Raw genomic sequence first — 21,813 nt, forward strand, 5'->3', positions numbered from 1 at the left:
GCAAGTTATCCGATATTGGAAAATCATTGAAACGCTACATTCCTTCAGGTGCACACACACACCGCCCGTCTAAGGAAGTCTGAACCTCATTATTGACGAAAGCCCCGTCGCTGCCTTCCTTTTGTAATTGTGCAGATGCTGAACCGTGGCATATATAGAGACACTTATGTTCCTCACGGAAGCGCACGCTTCCACATTGGTTTGCGCATCGAATTTCATAGGCGACCATACGTTACCGGAAGGTAATTCCTATTGTCCACGTCTTGCTTCCAAAAATTGACAGCTGGTACTTCTCTTATGTTACTTAAAGCTGCGAACATTCTCTTGCTTTTTATCTCTGAACCCTTCTCGAAATCCTCTACTTCGTACATCTTCTTTCATGTCCGGATATTTGCACTGGGTGCGCCTCAGGGAGTTCTAGCAACTTTGGGTTTGTTTGTGAACATGCGCTTATGAGTCTCCTATGTCGTGGTAGTCCACGTTTCTGGAACCCGATCACATACATGAAGGCTGTCACAGTACCAAAACTCTGCGTCTGAGAAAGTCCAGTGGTTCTGCAAAGTTTATTTTGAACACTTGAACAGTTTTACCTGGTCTCCGTTCAAGCCTTTGCTGGGAATGCAAGCAGAAGTAACGAAAAATGACTATCTTCCAAAATTTGCACAGGTGCCACAGCGCACTGATAATTTTATTTCCTTTGACAGTCGAAGAAGTCACCTCCCTTGTCTCGCTTTCAGGACTGAACTCTTGATTTCGCGTCATAAAGCACTTCATGACGCTCTTCTGTGTCAAATTGTGCATGGAACCCAAAACAGTACGCAGTGTTTCCAGGTGACGATTTGACCTCCGCGCCTACTGACAGGAAAGCCCTTGCTGAGTTGTACTCCCGTACATGTCCTCTCTAGTACTTGCTGCGCGTGAATTCCCTGGTAGAAACTCTCGTAGTGCAGAAGGTGTTTCAGACATTGGGTCAAGTGAAAGTTGTTATTAATCAATATCAGGTATGTTTATCTCACAGATCTACGGACCTCAGCGTTCCGTCTTCCTTATTTCCAAAATTCTTCCCTTTTTTAGGAGTTCTCCATGCATCTTCCTCTTCGTAGGGTTCAATTCGATCTCTTAGTCTGTTTCACTTTTGTATTAATGATTCGTCACCATTTCTTGCGCGGTTTCTCAGTAATAATAGCTTTGACATACAAATCGGTGGTACTCATTATGAGTTTCCTTTTTGTTTATTCATTGCGTTTAATTAACCTGATCTATCTATCTATCTATCTATCTATCTATCTATCTATCTATCTATCTATCTATCTATCTATCGATCTATGGCTCTACAGCCCTTGTGGACCATGGCCGCTTTTTCACTATTCTAATCCTATACACAGTCGGTAGAACTCCTTGGACGGGTGATCAGCCCGTCGCAAGGCCGCTACCTACATACAGAATAAACGCACACAGACATCCATGCCTCGAGTGGGATTCGAACCCATGACCGCAGCGTTTTAGTGAGCGAGGACTGTTCGTGCCTTCGACCGCGTGGCCACTGTGATTGGCTGTATCTATCTATTCTCTTAGTGGGGGGTGGAGTCCAGCTGGGTCCACTCGGCACGGCGGCCACTGATTGGCCTATTGTACCTGCCCCGGGTGATTATGATGATAGATAATTTGGTGAAGTGAAGATTGGCAGGGGAAACCGAAGTACTCGGAGAAAACCGGCCCTAGCGTCACTTTCTCCACCACAAATCCCATTTGGCCAAACCCGGGATCGAACCCGGGCCGCCGCGGTGGGAAGCAAGCTACTAACCGCTTGAACTATGGCGCGGCCATGTATCTATCCATACTCCATTAATATCTTTCACATGCTGCTTGTCGCACTCACGTCGAAGAAGTGCATCTCTCTGCTATATCTGACATTGCCGAGTAATTGTCTTCTTTCAGTGAAGTTGTGTACGCCGCGCGGTCTAGGGCATGAACTCTCTTCGTCCGCTTAAACGCTGGGGTCGTGGGTTCGAATCCCCCTTGAGGAATGGATGTCTGCATTTATTCTGTTGTTCTGTGTGTAGGTAGCGGCCTTGCGGCGTGCGAGGTGTCCTACCGGCTGTGTATAGGATTAAGAAATTGAAGTATAGGCCAAGGCCCAACGAATAAGACTGTAGAGCCATGGATGGACGAACGGACGGAAGGACGTGTCTTTCGAGATTCTGTCAACAGGGAGCAGACCCAGCTCAAAGTAGCGCGTACCCACAGAGGCAATAACATGCAATGGAACAAGCCGTATCGTAGCATTAACTTCACTTGGAACCATAAACTGCATTTAGAAACTGAGGATCACGCTCCCTGCCTTTATTTTTCCATAAGGATGTCCCAGGGACACGGCTGGCATCCAAAAACCTACTTCTGCCCTTGTTTATACATACGGCCGGTAAAGAACCAATTAAGCTTTACCGTCCGGTCTGTTTCTAATGGTCGCGCACTAACCACGGTGGAAACGATTGGAACTATAAAAAAGGAAGAATTGATGGGGGTTTGTAATTCCGAAAAACAGGCACAGGAGTTACGCTGCTTTTAAAGGTCAAATTGGATCAAGGGTTGTGGTGTTACGCCGGCTGCGGAGTTTGTAGGGGTATCAGTAATGCTATTACTGTTTCATGGGCCATCAATGGGAGAGTTACGTCCCCTGACACAAAAGAAGAGTGGTCTAAAACGGAAATGGGGCTCGAACGAAACCACTTATAATGTACTCTACATTAAAACGATGAAGTTGCCTTTTCAATCGCAAATAGAATTAGGAGAATTGTTTGCAGGAAGTGCAGATTAGCAAGTTCCACATGGAAACAGTGAATGTCGCTTGATACTATAATGTGTCTTGTTTAGTCGTAGAGGCTAATATATGGGCAGTTAAGCACATAATTAGAACTTGTGTTCAATTAAACACTGCGATATCTATGAAGCCATAATGGGGAGTGGAAATTCGGCTTCATAAGTTCTTACCCTCGTCATTAAATGAAAACAAGCTCCACGTGTGTCACAGAAACCCCCGGTACCCATGGATAGAGGGTTGGGTGAGACAGAAGCAGGTCTGGTCTTGGTAGCGAAAACCAAAACATTTTCTTGTTCATGTAAGTTTTGAGGTTTCACGGCGATGACTGTGGAGAAAGTCGTCTTCTGGGATCTGGCGCCGTGTATTCTTGGTTTTAACCGACGTTTCGGAGGAACATATCGCCTCCATCTTCAGGGTAGTTGAGATGCGTTGCGAATACAGATAGCTGTAGCTGCAATGATTTGGAAGTGAAAAGAGCTAGTTTATGTATGAAGTAGGCAGGGGGGTTGGGAGGGGGGACCAATGGGAAGAGTGAACAGCGATTAAGGCCATATATGGTCTGGGGNAAGAGACTGTGGACCTGTCGTCTTGACAGATTACTGATGATGATCATGATTGTATATCATGAATTTAGCTTAACTCTTATTAAACACTTGTAGTTCTAGATATTCAGTCTTTTCTTGCTGAAAGATAAGTTTGAGCGCCCATTCCATTTAGGGAGTACTGTGAACACAACAACTGAACCATGGATAAATACAGCTACCGTCTCCAAATAGTGGTGGAGGGTAGGTAAAAGAGGGAAGGAGCTGCTGACTTTCTCTTCGAAGAAATCGAACCCTGATCATCGGACCCTTAGGCGCGTTTCAGACTGAAATTCCTTTAGTCGTTATTGCATTCAGTGCTTTCCAAATATCCCCGTTTTACGTGTATCGTGGCCTCTAGCTCGATGTATTGTACATATTCTTTATGCATGGATAATGAAATTCTTCGCAGGAATTTTACGTCAACCTGTGAATAAATAACTATGAATAAACATACTATCATATTTATATAATAATTTGTTACAAGCAAGAGCATTCAGCTTGTATCAGCAAGCTCAGTTTTAAAGTAGAGGACCTCCCTTCTGTTCTTCATTTCCGAACCACAAAAGCCTGCTTGCTGAATGTTGGCTTCATGATAATTTGAGCAATCAGACGGAGGCAATTCAAACTGTGTGGCTTCAGAGGAAAGGGTTTTGTTACACAGACGGATATTAAATGTAATTCCACAGAATGTATTAACATAACGAACACTTGCTATTCGAAGGTAGTTTGCAAATTTATCAAACAAAAGTCTCTACAAACGCTTTACACAGTGAATCGGATATTAATTATATTTGGAATGTGGGTTCATTTTCTGGACGTGATGAAATTTAAACAGAAAGAGATTTCCGATTTATGTGCAGAATATCAACTCAACAAACGGATTCTGGAGTCACGTATAATTAATAATTGAAATGAAGATGGGGTTACTGGTAAAACTCAGTAATTTGACATCCGTAATTCATGAAGATATAACGCAGTTGTGTTCATTATAAACCTAGCAGAATGTTGGGGGCTAAAATACATTTATATGCAACAGGATAAATCAGAGATGGAGCAGTTCTAAATTCGAAATTTATTGAAAAGAAAAATTTGAATACTGCTGAAACTCCAGGACTACAATAACTATCTGTCCTTCAATTGAAACGGAAAATTATAACAATGAATTAACTGTCATTTACACCGTCATTCCTACACTGATTTTTATTTAATCTAAAGATATATGAAGGAAACTTTCACTATGGAATTTATATTTTCGTCAATAAATTTCAGTTCCATCTTACATATTTCAGCATTAAGGAACGGCCGAAGTTGCAATCACCAGTGACATTTAAGCATCACAATTCATTAGCGAAGATTCCAAGTTACACCTTGTTGATACACATACACAAAAATGACTTCCTGACTGTGACAAAAAAATTAAATAAATATGGGGGACACATAAGCCATAATCGCGTTTCGGCAATGTGTTTTTCGATTCCATAGCTTCGATAAGTCGATAGCTCGTGCCTCAGGAACCTCTGAGCTGGAAGATCTTAACGTCCTCTTTCATTTTTTGTTTACTCTTTGCTGCTTTTCCACTTGGCATCACCCAATACGATTAAGAAGCGAGTACGGATGAAGGAGATCGCTTCCTTTATGGTACCGTACAAAGAGTTAGGCATAAACTTATCTCTCTGTGAAGGGCAGAGAAGATAGGTTCTTGCTCGCAGCATGGCCTCCAGGAGCTACAAGAGCAGTCGGATTGTGATTATCCTGAAATTTATTTTACATCAAATGGCAAGAAACTACCTTTCTTAACCCGATAAAATTCCATCAGCAAAAAATACAAATGTCATATGCTATTAAACGCTTGATCTAGTTCGAAGGGGATCACATAGAGCGTGAGGGTAAGATTAAAAGGGAGCAGAACCCTTAGAGGGTCGATACACTTTCACTCTCCGGTGCTTGAAAAGTTAACTTCATATTGAACATAGAAGTGCTTAACGCTGATCGAATTCACACGAGGTTTGCATTTTATCTTATGTTCTACTGACACGGATATTTCGTTCTTCGTTATCTTACAGGTGATTGCTTACTAACAGTGACCCTGGGAATCGTCATTGCACTGTTACATCAGTCAGCACAGAGACTCTGCAGCTGACAGGACGGAAGATATGACAGTGTTCCATTCCTGGCAGCGGATAGAATCATTTTCATCTGCACAGTATCCACACCAACACGGATATCATCCCGGGCTCTTTTCAGCGGGAGAAGGGGCCAGTTTCTCATGGGTGAAGCCACAGGAGCACCATTCTCACCAACTAGTGCCTCTAAGAGTTCGTGAGTACACAATTCTCTCCGCCAAATACCTGCAGAGTGTGGTTCTTTATTACCTTCACTTCTACTGCATCAATGTAATGGAGTGACGTATTTAAATGTCGACCCAACAGATATACTGAAATGTAAACAGACAGCTGGTGAATGATAAAGGAACATTTAGTTAGCATAATGAGGAGCTTCGTAATTTGTACTCTTCTCCAAGTGTAATTAGAATGATCAAGTCAAGGAGGATGAGGTGGGTGGGGTATGTGGCACGAATGGGGTAAAGAAGGAACGTATATAGGATATTGGTGGGAAACTCCGAAGGAAAGGGACGACTGGAAATACCAAAACGTAGGTGGGTGGACAATATTAAATGGATCTTAGATAGTATGGGATGGTATGGATCGGATTGATCAGTCTCAGGACAGGGACCGGTGGAGGGCTTTTGTGAACATGGTAATGAACCTTCGAGTTCCATAAAATGCTAGGAAATTCTTGAGTATCTGCAGAATTGGCGGCTCCTCCAGAAGGGCTCAGCTCCATGAGTAAGTAAGTAAGTAATCACGTAAGCTACTCCTGTGTCTGGCTGCCTCTAACTTCATGTAAATCCCATCAGTTATTCGGCATTAAATATTCATGGTCACAACACGTTAGTTCCCGAGTATTCTGCTGTAGAAACTGAATTTCATTTTAAGCTTAACTTCACGCCAATATAAACACAAATTTAATAGGCACCTCGTGAATTTCATGCAGGTTGAGAGACAGCTGGTGTTAGTTTTCCTCTCCAGAATCAGACTGTAAGTGTGAAAAGTATCAGTGGCAAGGTACGATAAGTTCAGAGGACAAATACGGGGTTAGTGTAAACGGAAAATTTAGAAACCCACTAACGTGATGACAGACTAAAAATGCTGACTATTAATAGGTAATATGATAATTACTAAAGAGGACCAGGTGAGCCAGGAATGTAAGAAGCATAGGAATTGTGAGAAATTCTTTAACCAGCCAACCTACTAACTAATGAACTCCATGGAACAGAGCCCTTCTTGGGAAGTAGTAGGCGTCAAGTCATTCAGTATATTTCAGGTTTTCACTAAACTGGAATGGTCGTTGCCAAGCTCTGAACAGCCTTCAAATGAAACAAATCAAACTCATCGAAGCTAGTCAAGCTAAACTGGTAAATCAATACATCAATACTAAAATGAAACTACTAAGAACCAACGCGCATATATGGTTCAATCGAACCTGTCAAAACAAAAACATCATACCAAAGTACGCCAACCTAAGTTTAAAAGGGACAAGTAATGCTGCAAAGCTAACTCAAAATTTTGTGTACTATGTATTGCAGCACATAAGTGTACGTACTTTACGTCTAAACAACTTATGTGATGCTGGTTTCCTATTTGTAGTGATGTTTGCCCTCTGAACATGGTCCACAGAGACCGAAACATGTAAGGGTGTTAAGTTTTCATGTAGTAAAAAACTTACAGGTCACATTGGACGGAGTGATTTATATTTGTAGCCTGCAAATAATGTCTGTCGTTGAGTCAGATGAATCCATTTCTTACTGTCCCACCCATTTTCATCAAGATCCATATTGATATTACCTCCCCACCTCATCTCCCATGAGGTCGCTTTACTTCAACATTTTTGTCAAAATTTTGTACGCATTTCTGATATCTCGCATGCTAGCTGCAGTGCTTCGCCATCTTGTCCTTCTTGATGTGGTCGACAGATGTTTAATTTGTAGTAATTATAGTCACGAAAGCTAAAATGTAAGGAGCATATAAGAAATATGGCGTGATTATGTAAAGTGGGAATTTCTTGACTAGCTGAGCGAATGTTAGCTTAGGTCGAAGGGCTCTGCTCCTGAGAATTAGTTACTTAGTCATGTAGGCACATTATGTGTGCACGTTTCAATGGTTTTGTTTACAGACCCAAGAAGTATCATGTGTGTACCTCTAATAGTGACATTGCGGCTGATTGTTTGGTTTTATTTAGAGTTGCTCTTGAAAAATGACACCACTGGCCGTGTAAAGAACATACAGGTTTTGCCATTGCTGGGGGTAGATTGGCTGGTTACTGCCTTTAAATTGCCATGTACAAGAGGTGTAATAAGATGGTATGTGTAAAGTAATCAGAAACTCAAAATGCAGATATAATGTCGCTGCATAGACATGAGGTTCTTTGTATAGTCACCCGCAGTTCCGTTGTTACGGTGAGGGAGTGCTTATGTGTTGGGGGGGGGGGAAATTGCTGTTCGGAGAAAGACGACCGTCTAGAGGCCATGGCACTGGCCACTTCCGTCTGCCTACGTCACTGACTCCCTAAATCGGAGAAGTCAGTGGAAAGGGGGCCGTGACGCAATAAAATTTTAGTGGTAGTGATAAGATGAAGCAGTGATTAGCAAATACACAAGAGCCGTTACTGAGCAATTTTCGAACACAGAAATGTTCCCAAGGAAAAGATTATACTACAACAATGAGCGGCGTTTTCTTTGAGGTCCGTGCTGAGATGTTATGAACGGGACAAGTTCGGAGCTGCAGTTGTTGAAGAGAAGAGTAGAAGGTTGTTGCGAGATGGCTGTCAGCCTGGGTGTTAGACAGCTGGAGCAATGACTTGTGGGATGTCTACCAGCCGGTAAGGACGTTACTAGATGACATTGTTAGGATGCGTTACCAGGAAACGACTAATGATGATATAGAATATTACAATGTGCTGAAGTTAGAGTGATCTTTATGGTGTGTCAAAAAGTGAGGCTGTTATAGTTACTTGTAGTTGCGAGTTGTGTGTATAAGTGGTCAGTAAACCTAGTCACCAATCCAAACCCCGTCTATAATTCAGTTTCTCCTTCGTCAAGCCAATACACTGACTGAGATAGTCCCAATTCTTTGAGTGGAGAGTGACATCTATGAATCAAACTGTGTATATAAAATAATTATATTGGCGCTTATTTTCTATGTATTGTATCTTATTTTAAGGTGGAAATCATCAGATACAATTTGATTATGAGATTCTCAAAGCAGTGACTATAACGGTTTCTACCATTGAGTCCAGAACCTTTTGTCTTCTCGTCTGCTGTCCAAAAACATAAAACTTACAATATACAAAACGATTATTTTGCTTGTGGTTCTGTATAGGTATGAGACCTGGTCTCTGGCATTAAGAGAGGAACATAGAAACTATCGAGGAGGATGCGGTGGGCAGGGTATGTAGCACGAATGGGGCAGAAGAAGAATGCATAAAGGATATTGGTGGGAAAGACAGAAGGAAAGAGATCACTGGGAAGACAAAGGCGTAGATGGGTGGACACTATTAAAATGGATCTTATAGAGCTAGGTTGGGATGGTGTGGAGTGGATTGAACTGGCTCATAACAGGGACCAATGGATGGCTCTTGTAAACACGGTAATGAATTTTCGGGTTCCATAAATGCTGGGAAATTCTTGAGTAGCTGCACAGTAGGCGGCTTCTCAAGAAGGGCTCAGTTCCATGAGTGAGTGAGTGGCTATAACGGTATGGTCATCTGGGTTGTAAAGCCATGCAGCTTGGAGAGAGTCCGAGGTTTCGGAGACATGTAGCTTGAGCGCAGCTTGCGTCTACTTCTGCTAGTTGGTTGCTTGGTTTGGCAGTAGACAATGAAGATGATGGCAGTAAGTTTTTTGACATCATAATGAAATAAAAAATACTGTGGAATGTAGAACCGTTGTTAGACAACGATCGTGAAATGAGCAACTATACAACATCCATCGTTTAGTAACGTCTTCTCAAACAAGCTTGTTTGCAAGAACACAACAGTTGTACTACAAGAATTTCATGCAACAGTAATGGGAAGCGGTTTTCTGCGTGTCGGTGCCGACATGTTAAAAGCGGTGTGAGTCTAGAGACAACCATTTCAATTCATGTCCGCAGGAACAGTACGCCTGCAACATGTGTTTAGACTGCACGAGTCACAGCGGAGTCGGAGAAGTTGCCTCTCCCTCACGGCGCTACGTTGAGACGACCCAAGTTAGTGGTGAGGAAGACTTTCGTTGGAGATACAAAAACGAACATAGAATGAAGCTACTCACGACTGAAATAGCTTTATCACCAAATTTAAGTGCCTGTTAGCAAATTAAACTTTATTTTTACGTATTTTGATTTTAACTGCGAACTGGAGACAAATATTTTCAGCCATGGCATTTGAAGATCTTTTGTGGCTTGAAGCAAACGCGTTCCAATGTTTTCTAGTGTTTCTTCTGTAAGAAAACTCAAGAGTTCGACCTCTCTTCTTCTGTGACTCTCATGGTAAAAGTCACTATTGACGCTGAATACGGAGACAACACGCTCCCCCTATTTATTTATACCTGTGTACCAAATTTCAAAGCGCCAAACATCAGAAGGCAGTTAATTATATTTTTATAAGAACTTGTTGCACGAAATGTCTTGTGTACTTACTGTTGCTTCCAAGTAACTGGAACATGGGGAACATTTCAGTTACTTCGGAAGTAACAGTAAGTACATAAGTTATTTTGTGCAACAAGTTCTTATAACTATTATTGCCTTCTTGTGTTACTTTGAAATTTGATATTTGGTAAACTGGTTTACTCGGTCTAAGGCGTTCACTGTCTTCGCTCGCTCGGAAGCCGGGATCGTGGGTTCGAATCCCACTCAGGGCATGGATGTTCAGTTTGTGTGTGTGCGTTTTTTTGTGTTTGTATACAGGTAGAGGCCTTGCGACGAGCTGATCACCCGCCCAAGTAGTCCTACCGAATGTGTAAGATCTAGAAAAGCCGAAGTGAACGGAGAAGTTCATGGAGGTAGGCCTAGGCCCACTGGGGCTGTAGTGTCAAGGGGAAAAAAACTGGTTTACTTCAGTGGAATACACATATAACAAGTTCTTCAAAACTTTACTTCGCTCATTTTGATCAAACACGAAAAGTGATAAGAAGTAATTTTTCTTATAGTTCTTATGTTGTTGAGCTTCCAACATTCTCGTTCTTACAAGACTGTGTTCAAGGGTTGTAGCACATTGAAGGAAACTTCATAACTTAGAATATTCGGTTATAAATCCCTTAATTAATAATTATTACGTTAATATTCATTGGTAAAAGCAGTATCATTGGTTGTGGTATGTTGAGTAGTGTAGTGTTTCTTTGCCTCTTACTTGTTTTATTACGTGTCTGTAAATATAACAGTGATAATCAAGTTCTAAGGAAAGTGCTTTATTATTTAAGAGGGAATAAATAAGTAATGCCAGTGTCTGCTTGCTAGTCGTTGCTTGATAACGAATTTTATCTGGTTAACACTCAACTATTGAACTGCCTTCTGAATTCACTTATGCATGAATCTCTGACTGAACTGAATTCACGAATAAACTCCCTTTTATAACAGCCAGAGAACCGAATACTCCTAGAGGTCACCGCCCCCAAGGGCTCCATTACTGCTCTTCATGAGTGCATTGTCTCGAAAACCGCGTGTTAATCCCGAAGCAACAGTTTGGTTTCTAAGTGTTTACAATTTTCAGTTTTCGCATCCATGGAAACCGTGTTCCGTAATTAGTTGGTTTCCAAGAACCAATCTCTCCGTGGCAACATGTTTGCCCATTCGTTAACTAGAAACTGCCCACATGTCACTTTATGAACAGTGAAACAATTAATAAACAATACGCAAGATTCTAATACATATTTTCCATAATGTTATTCTGTCATAGCTCACCGTCACTTGTGAGTCGATTGTTTGTGAGAGCCTCGACGTCTCACAACCCTATGGGACTCCACTGCCTGTTACAGAGATAACTTTAATGTTATTCTCTCATACAGAACATGGTTTCGTGTGCGTTTTTATCTTTGTATATTCTTCGATCAATACGGAAGTGTGAAACAGAAACGCAAGTGAACAATCGGTCATAAAGATCCAAAGTAAAGAGAAAAAGGAAGACTGGAAGTTCGGATGTGATCCTCCTAGTAGCCTGACACTTCACAAAGGCAGTTTAAATGAGCAAGAAGAGATGAGTTGAACAGGGCCACGTGTGATGAGCACCCCCTCTCTACTTGCAGCATCACTGCCTCAAGTCTGCATTGTCTGCTGCACAATGGGGCGACCGGCAACACCGCGCCCATATCTGAAGCACCCGGCTTCCGCAACAGAGTCCTTTCACATGCTTCTCGGGACTCTTGTGAAAGAATACGTACATTTTGCCCATAAAAATAATCTGCTCACATTATCTGCACAACATAGCTCCACTTCCTTATTACTAACGTGTGCCGAGAACTGCCTTCAAAGAGTTAACATTTTATGGCAAACTCGTGTTTAAGTTTCGCTGTAAGTGCTTTGCGATAACCTGAAAGGATCAGCGCTCCTGAGCAGACTAATTATCTCATCTACTTGAATTCATTTGTTTTTGGTGCACGTGACGACGGTAGCATGCACATGGCGTCCAGTAGTAACGACGATAACAAATCATAGCCTGATTCAGGAGGAAATTAAGAGGAGACTGAACTCAGGTAATGCTTGCTATCATTCAGTCCAGAATATTTTGTCTATTTATGATGCTCAGTTGAACGAAACAAAACTAGAATTACTTCACATGTTTGTAACTTACGTTGTAAAGTTTCATGCGTGTGCATCTTGTAATGCGACAGGTTGGGGGATAGAAATCTGTCTCCACTTAAGCACGGATCACTTCCGGTGTTATGGTTTCCTGTCTGCCGTAATCTTCGGTCTAACGTTCCAGCCCCTCCGAAAACTGCACAATTGTTCTTCTCCGTAAAATATTGGAAGCCATGAAATAGGGTTTCCCCTCTCCGTCCCACATCCTTGGGAACATACTTAGAAGTTACCAAAAGGGGGCGTGAATCATGTTGTTGGAGAACTTTCAATTTCTTCCACTTGTGCAAATGTGCAATGTTCTAACATGTCCCATGAAAATAATATCTGTTGTAGTAGCCTCAGAAAATGAAATACTGCCTCGATAACCTCACTGCATGAGATGTACAAGTAGAACTTTGTGAATATAGATTCCAAATGTGAGTCTACATTTATGTTACTATTTCTTTCTACTATATAAAGAGGTTTCGAAAATCTATCCGTGAATAAAACAATTAGTTGTTTTAAAAAATCAATTATGCATACAGAAAACTTGCTCTAACTCGCATGCACGCCACAAACAACTTTACTCGATCTCGTATGCTGAGTAGACATTTTCATAGGCCACAACTTGGAGAGGTTTGAGGAATTGTTCAGCGAGAACGAGAGGCTTGTTTATTTCTCGACGGACGCGCCAAGTTCGGACATCTGTCACCTCAGCTGCTTACAGGACCTGCGAGTGGTATGCAAACTCCCTGTCAGGTAACATCATCATTGCAAGATCGGCGAAATTTAGTTGGAAATTTTCTTAATGAGTGTCCCATGTGACGTAATCTCAGGAGGATAGTTTTGACGATGACAAACAGATGTGTATGGAAGTCAGGAGAATAAGAATGAATCTAAGTCCAGAGTTTTTTTTGTCACAATAACTACCTAGAGAGAGAGAAAGAAAAAAAAAGATATTTCAGTAAAAGACCATATGTTAGGCCCAGGGTTAAATTCGTTTCGCGTTTCATTTGATGTTTTCACATCTGTGACAATGAAGAGTACTGCATTTTGGAATGTAATGCCCCGTAGTTCGTTAGAAATCCCCGGACGTTTCGGAAGGAACTGATGATTGCACCTTCGGGGTTGAAACAGTAAGCCAAGCAAAAAATCAACAATATGCAGGCATCGCTTGCTGCTTTATTATTTCTGGTTTCTCGCTTGGCTTACTTTTCGATCCTGAAGGTGGAGGCGATATGTTCCCGCGAAACACCGGATTCGTTTTGCGAACTAGGCATCTTTATATCCCAGTAGATAGTATTGTTCAGTTTAGTCTGAAACCAAGTTCTGTTACTTTTGAATAGGCTAATTATTCGGTTCAGATCGCTCGTATAAAAGCTTTATGATATGCAATATTTTTTTTTTTGCTAGTGGGGTGAGTCTAAGTCCCCTGAACTGCGGACACTTCTGGCCTATTGTACTAGCCCCAGATGATAGGTGAGGGTGATTGTGGAGCAATTAGTGGAATGAAGATTGGCAGGGGAAACCGAAGTACTCGGAGAAAACCTGCCACAGCCCCACTTTTTCCACCACAAATCCCACTTGGCCAGATCCGGGATCGAACCCGGGCCGCCACTGTGGGAAGCCAGCGACTAACCGCTTGAGCTATGGCGCGGCCCATTATGCAATGTTAATACGGTCAAGATTTCTGAGCCCTGTCGACCTCAGACATGCTGGAAAACTTGAGTTGTGTTATATATTAAGTGTTGCACCTAGGATATTATTTTTTTTCCTTGGCATTACAGCCCCAGTGGGCCTAGGCCTACCTCCATGAACTTCTCCGTTCAATTCGGTTTTTCTAGATCTTACACATTCTGTGGGACTCCTTGGGCGGGTGATCAGCTCGTCGCAATACCTCTACCTGTACACAAACACAGAAACACACACACACAAACTAAACATCCATGCCCTGAGTGGGATTCGAACCCACGATCCCGGTTTCCAAGCGAGCGAAGACAGTACATGCCTTAGAACGCTCAGCTACCGTGACCGGCCCTAGGATATTGTATTACAAATAAATTTAAACTTTTTCAGGTCTCCTAGTATGCTTGAGACAGTAAAGTATAGAATGGTACAATGGGCTGTATGTGCAGCTTGCATATACAAATAAACAAGAAATTATGGGAAGAATTAATCGGCTTATTTCCTTTCAGTGCGAGTTGGATATTTAATACGACAGTTTGAGAGGCTGTAGTGCTGGCTCTGCTTATGAGAGGGATTTGTGACGTGAGCAGTTGAGATCGCCTCAGGTGGCATGATATATATATCATGTTTCCTGATGATCGCTTCAGGCGTTCAAGTTATATTAGGGATATAATCTCAACAATTTTACTGGCTGCAGTGTTGGTATTACTGACAGGAGCGATTTATGAACTGCGCCGTTGAGATGGGCTCAGTTGATATAGTACACATACCAAGCTTCATAACGATTGGTTACTGCATTCAAGTAATATTAAGCTTATTACCTCAGCTATCCAAAAAGCTGCAGTTTTTGTATTACTGATGGGAGGGACTTACAGAGGATACATTGAGGAGGCTTAATGTGATGCATGTTATACATAATATATTTCATAAAGGTGATGCAGATGTTCAAGAAATTATACGATTTTGCCTCAGAAATCTGAGAGGCTGTAATGTTCGTATTCCTAGCAAAGAGAATTATGAATTGTGCAGACGAGGTGGGCTCACGTGCAAATATGCAGATCACCCGGATGAAAGTTTTCCAAAGTGAAAAATGCATATCTCGGAAATTAATTGTCACATACGTTTTCCGTTGATGGCAACGGAAAGGAAAACTCTTAAAGTTTTTTTTTCCATGCCAGGCTTACGCGCATGCTCCAACTGGTGACCATCGGCGAGTTCAGTAACGATTTCGACACCAAAGGAACAGGTTCAATGCTTGTTGTGGCTAGCAGAGTTGCAATCTCTTAGGGCTGTCCAGTGTCGTTGTAGAACGCAATATGGATGTCAGCCTCCTACACGAAAAAGCATTCGGTTCTGGGCCAACAAACTGAGGACTACAGGTAGTCAGTTGCGTGTAAAATCTCCTGGAAAGACACAGACTTCAGAAGAAAATGTCAACCCAATTAGAGAGGCATTCCAGCGAAATCCGCGTAAATTATTTCGTGCTGGTAGCTTGGAGTTACGTACAATTTCCACGTCCAAAAGTGTACGATGTGCTACACATAAAAGGCTTGGCCTAATGGCTGACAAGATTAAAATGATTCACGCAATAAAACCGAGTGAGCAAGTAACACGCACGTGGAAATCTATAGAATTATTCAAGGATAATCTAGCATCTTAGAGCATTATGTATAGCAGGAAATTATTATAACTGATTTATATGTCTATGGCTTAACACTTCAGTGCGAATAAAAGTGGTATAAAATATATGTCGCTAGAAATGCAAGAATAGCAACACCTTGAAGCTGCATGTCAGGTACAGTCTGCTCATGCATCATTATAAACAAAAAGTTTGTTTCCCTTTGACAATCTCGTGTAGGAATATAGTTATCGGGAACTCAGTGAGGCATGATTTACAAAATATCCTCATCAAAACAGCAAAACCCGAGAACGGGTGCTTCAGTTCAGAGTGCATGCACTTGTTATATACGCCCCTCTGCGGATTTATATGCAATTAAATTGGTCTTTGCTTTCATTCTGTGTACAAAGAGACCGTTTATAGTACTTTCCTTGCAGTTTAATTTGTAAACTCAAATTTTAATTTCTTATAATCGTAAGAGATGTGTGGAATTATAGATCTTTGAACTAAAGAAGTTCAGCCTAGTGTAGAGTTTAATATAATTGAAATTTTTTAATTAAATTAATCCTTGTCAGTACTTATTGCAATAATGTGTTTCAATTGGTGTTTTTTTTTCCAGTAAATTTCCTGTCACCTCTATGTGATTTTCGTGCTTCTGTTATGAAACTATAGACTTTGTTGAATATGATTAACAAAAATTATACTGCAAATCAGGTCCGTTACATATAGATATCCAATCCAATAATTTTAGAAATAGTGAGAAATACTAATATGGCCCATATTTCGTTAAGTACTTATTACTAGCACAACTCCCGCTTCATTGGGAATTATTAAATATAAACCTCGTAAATATGCCTAACAAAATCAACTTCAAATTTCTGAGAAAGAGCGTAATTTATAGAACGCCTTAGACGCTAAACTTAATAGCATAATAATATGTCCTATGCATTACCAGTGTTGGTTTTTAAGGAAGGAATTCGTCATGAGTTTGCTACGAAAGCAAACTTCGTCAGAAACACCAAATTTCTTTCTTCCTCCGCCGACAATAGAGCACCGTAAAAGTAATTATCCAATTCGCAAGAAAGTAACAAAGATATATATTTCTTTCTGTCACGGTGTCACCAAAAATATCAATCCGTAGTTGAATGATTTCGCGTCTGAGATACAAAATAAACACTAACAGAGATTTTATAAATTTCAGTAACAACAATTATTTCGCCATACACACATAAGTTCCAATCTTTCCTCGTATAAATACGTGGCTTCGTATTGTTGTAAATTGTCTAAGATGTAGCAAAATAGCCGATATCACAACTCCAACCAAAGGCTCCTCAATTCATCTGCACTTGTGTACGTTCAATCACGATGTCACTGAAAGTGGACGCCATTAAAATAATCTTATCAAAAAGTGTGGAGACATCAGTACTTACTAAAGCATAATTCTCACCGCCTTCTGGTGGTCCTCTCTGTAACTGTCAACAAGAATCTCTTGTATAAACAGACTCGTATTCTCTCGTCTTTTATGTGACGTCTGTGAGTATAAAGATTGTTTCAGTACCTATAGATATTAGTGATATTCACGTTATATAGCATGATGTAGCAGTGCGTCTTATGATGAGGAGAAAGAATTAATATGAAGAGCCATTTTTTTTAATAAATTCGTTAATGTTTGAGTTTAGTTTCGTGTAAAGTGTAAATTACTCTTAACACAATAACTAAGAGCGGATTACCTAAATTTTTACTGCAGGCACCCAATTTATGATCTCATTGAAATCCATGAATTCTGAAGTAAAATTTGTGAGCACATCGGACACAGACAGCCTCCCCGTTTCGTGTTCATACTGAAAAATATGTAACGGTGCGGCCACATAGAGCGCTACGCCATGTTCGCCAAGTACGCTACATACGCTGTGTACACTCTGCGACGCAGCTAACATAGCGAACATAGCGTACGGAAGTCTATGTGACCAGTCACATTGGCAATAAGGGGAGATATTTTTCTGTTCGTATAGCGCTCTGGGTGGCCGAACCTTAAAAATACTGCAGCAATATAAATAGTGTTTTGGACAAATAAGAGTATTTAAATATTCCTTCGCGGTATTATTTTATTCGTAATTCTTAAATAGAATTTTGATAATTTATCATTTAATATCAACTTATTAAATAAGTTGCCCACGGGGGTAGTTTCGTATAAAATGATAAAAAAAACTGATGAAACGCATCATCTGGAGATCTCTGATACAATGGATTTCTGTGTGTGTATTATTTCCCTGACCCTTACGCATTGGTATGGGGAATTTTGTTACAATTTTGCATACTTGCACAGTAATCTGAATGGCTGGTTATTAAAGAGGCCCCGGTGTAAAGTAATTTGAGTTTCATTTGGCCGTTACTGCAGGAATTAAAATTAGTTTTTGAGGGCTAAAATTATGTTACGAAACAAGCATTTCAGTGCCTGAAACCACACGATCCTCTGCGGTCGAGAAGGCAGGTCCGTCGGGTATAAAATCAAATGGCTGAGAGGTCTGAAGACTTTTATTGTTGTTCTGAAAGCGAATTGTGGTCATAACCAAGAGTGCATTTGCAATTATGTCCGAAATATAAAACCGAAAAGGTCTATTTAGTAAACCAACTGCTACTCTATATTCTGTTATATATTCCTTTGCTTTGTTTCTGACTCCTCTATTTTCTGTCCAACCTCACTTCTAACAATCCATCTCCTAATTTCGGAGTAATTTACATGCACACGTCCATCCACCTGACAATCAGTATTCGTCAGACCAAGTATCTAACCAACAGTTCGTTTTGGAACAACATTTATCAAGTTATGTATCCATCCATATATCTTCCATCCCCTAGCCATCCGCCACGCGGTAGCGTAGTTGGTTGAGGCACTATATTAGAAGCGCAAGGTCGCTGGCTCGAGTCCCGATGAGATAGATTTTTTTTCAATTGGTCTATTCCTTCCAGCTCTATTATGGCCCTGGGGTCAACTCATCCTCTAACAGAAATGAGTACCAGGAATATTGCTGGGGGTAAAGGGCGGCGGGCACGTAAGGCTGACAACCTCACCGCCATCTATGAGCCGATTGTCTACAAAATGTGGGAGCCACAACATCTCACAATCCTATAGGTCTCCACTGCCTGTTACAGGGATAATTTTGCCTCTTGCCTATGCTACCTTCTCTTTGTCCATTGATCCAATTATAAATCCATTTGAGAATATCATTCAAACATTCATGTTGTGGTGTAATGGCGAAATATATTTAATTTATAATGTAGAGCTGAATCTTGGATAAATCAGTTTGTGTTTGTTTAATGAGTCAGTGTTGTAATCATTACTGAAACGTTCATATGTCAAATTTTTCATTGCATTTGTTTTCCAAATATATGATGTTTGGATACTACTCAAAACCTCTCTTTTGAAACATCCTAATCGCTATTAAAAATCACAATTTGATTTAAAATCGCTATAGCGACTGGTTACGTGTTGGACGGACCGGGTTCGATTCCCGGCAATTTCTTTTTGTCCACAGCGTCCAGACCAGCTCTGGGGTCTACCCATCCTCCTATCCAGTGGGTCCCGGGTGCTCTTTCCCCGGGGATAAAGCGGCAGGAGCGTTAAGCTGACCAAATTACTCCATCTAATGCCGAAGTCAAGAAAGTTGGAGCTATACCTCCACTACCCAATATATTTTTATGGCATGATGCTGAAATAATGAAACATAGGAACAAGTTTCCTTTCACCTTATATTTATTTCTTATGTCATTTTACGATGCTGTATGACATCCTTCCCCCCATCACAGTCTTCAGTTGTCTACTAAAATATGAAAAACGTGCACTTAGAACGCGATTCCTTGTCTCGCTCTTAGAAAATGAGAAATAAAGCGAAGTAAGTAATGAAATTTACATTATGAGTTACGATGTTGCAATATTTCAAGTTGACTACAGTAGGACTTGCATACGGCGCAGCCTGTGAGGTTTCCGCAAGTGTTCTGTTTCCTGTGTGTGCCTTCTACACGAAGTGAGCATGGAACGGCGTTCCTTACTGTGCAGAGATTGGATCCAGCTGCAGCCTGCCTGCTAGGTAAAATTGTAGAATTCAGAAGCACAGGCAAGGTATGGGCGCACTTCCCTCATAAGCACCATGATTAGCTCTATTGTGCACGTCACGTTTTGAAGAGTGTGTAGTTAAGACCGTTCAGCTGTAAACCAAAAGTTGATTTACGTGTTTACAAAGGAAACGTCATTGGATCCCCGTCTCAGCTATTTCATTCCAGCCTAAGAACTTTTTCTCTAGTATTCACTTTAACAGTAGTTTCCCCTCAAATGTGTTAAAATATTAAATAATTTTTATTTTCCTCATTACACTCCCATTCATTGCCTCAAACTCATCGCTCTAATAACTAAAAGTGAAGAATGTTTAATAAAACATAACTAATTCGCCCTCATTGTGAAGGAACCTTTGTCCAAATTAGTGAACGCCGAGTTGTAGAAGCGCTACTGAAAATGTGTTCAGGGAAGCTATAAAATAGATTCACGTATCTTTTTAAATAATTCAACTTTATTTTGAAACTTAGATTGCATGTCATAAAATAAATTTTCTTCTCATAAAACGTAGAAACGTAAGATTTTAACATCAGTCTTAAAACATTTTAGGTAGCCTAGATATTTTTTTATTATTACTCTTAGTAGGGTGACACTGAACATCTGGTACTGCGGCCATTACTGGACTGTTGTACCAGCCCCAGATGATAGGTGAGGGTGACTGTAGAGCAACTGGTGGAATGAAGATAGGCAGGGGAAACCGAAGTACTCGGAGAGAACCTGTCCCAGCGCCACTTCATCCACCACAAATCCCACTCGTCCAGACCCGGGATCGAGCCCGGACCGCCGCGGTGGGAAGCCAGCGACTAACCGCTTGAGCTATGGCGCGGCCCAAGTCTAGGTACTTAGTATTGTAACGGATTTGATCAAAGCGTTGCCAGGCAACAGCTCTGCAAACACTGTCCGACACGCAACAATATAGAAAGCTGTGTTTCTCTAGATCCGACCGACGCGCCAATAGCCTGGCTGGGTAGCGATCACGTGATATATATTCACCGTAGTTCCATGTCCGTTCCGCGGCTATATATGTAAATGACATAATTCGTTCAGGGCAGTTACGAGTAGTTGTCGCGGCAGAAGCAGGTGAACAAGCAAATACGCAGTAAGCTCGAGGAGTACAGAGTTCATTTTCTTACTCTCTTAAATAACCGTAGTTCATGCAGTTGTTCCTAAATATTAGAACTCAGACAAACTGTAAAAGGATTCGTTGCCTGTCATTGTACTGTGATTCTGTCCTACATTATTATGACGACACATGAACATATACACAGTTATTCTGCCTTGTTTCTTACTTGATCTTGAGAGTAAAATTAAGCTGAATATCCAAATTAAAAACAGACAAATTCTTGAATGCAAAACTCGGCAATGAAATGGGACAGAAGTCTTTCGAGACATTAATATGCATAGAAACACAATTTTATAAGTTCAGGATGAAAGCAAATTGTAAAAATATACGGAATAATAAGTGTGTTCTTCTAGTAAATTCCGCTCTTAGGTATCCCAGCGCATTGTAATGCTATAGTAACGGTAGATAACTCGTTGCAGCAACTCTCCGGGAACTAACAGAGTCACGTGACCTGTGAATATCAATTACCCATTCCTGTAGGAGCGACTATCTCTCTGAGAGAGGAAATGAAGTTCTTGTCTGTGTCGTAACTTGGATTTTTTAAGGTAAATTTTATATGGTTTTCTTTCTCAGGAATGTTTTGTATTTCATGATATAATAATTAAATATCTTCCAACTCTTCTATGCAGTCTGCGTTCATGGACTAGTTCTTGAATGAACTTTAACATTTTGCATTAATATAGAGTTTCAGACCCTTCAAGAAGAATAAAATTGTTCTGTAGAGCTGCAGGTTTGCATGTTAGGACTCGTCAGCTTTCTGTGACTTTAAAGCTTAGGTACCATAGAAAGAAGTGCGTTCATTACACAGTTTTTCATACGTACACAGATTTAACGATCGTGGCCAATTAAAATTTAGTCCATTGTTTTAATTATCTGAGATTTAGATTCTCCGAATGCTGATTATGGGGGTTACTCACTTCTGAGATTTTACGCTTTCAGTCCGATAGAAATTAAACACTTCGAATGAACGTACATCCTCCATCTTCAGGATCAAATACGTGAT

The 21,813-nt window shown here is 40.8% G+C and overlaps 1 long non-coding RNA gene across 2 annotated transcripts in view; it reads left to right on the forward strand.

Moving 5' to 3' along the window:
* LOC111871809 overlaps positions 1-21,813 on the forward strand; it is a 260,141-nt gene that overhangs the window by 110,784 nt on the left and 127,544 nt on the right. For both annotated transcript variants that reach the window (XR_002844100.2, XR_002844101.2), the window contains exon 2: positions 5,469-5,724. This is a non-coding gene — a long non-coding RNA (uncharacterized LOC111871809). The remainder of the gene's footprint in view (positions 1-5,468; positions 5,725-21,813) is intronic.

The sequence above is a fragment of the Cryptotermes secundus genome, unplaced genomic scaffold, assembly GCF_002891405.2.
Source record: "Cryptotermes secundus unplaced genomic scaffold, Csec_1.0 scaffold873, whole genome shotgun sequence".
In the NCBI taxonomy this organism is placed as follows: Eukaryota; Metazoa; Arthropoda; class Insecta; order Blattodea; family Kalotermitidae; genus Cryptotermes; species Cryptotermes secundus.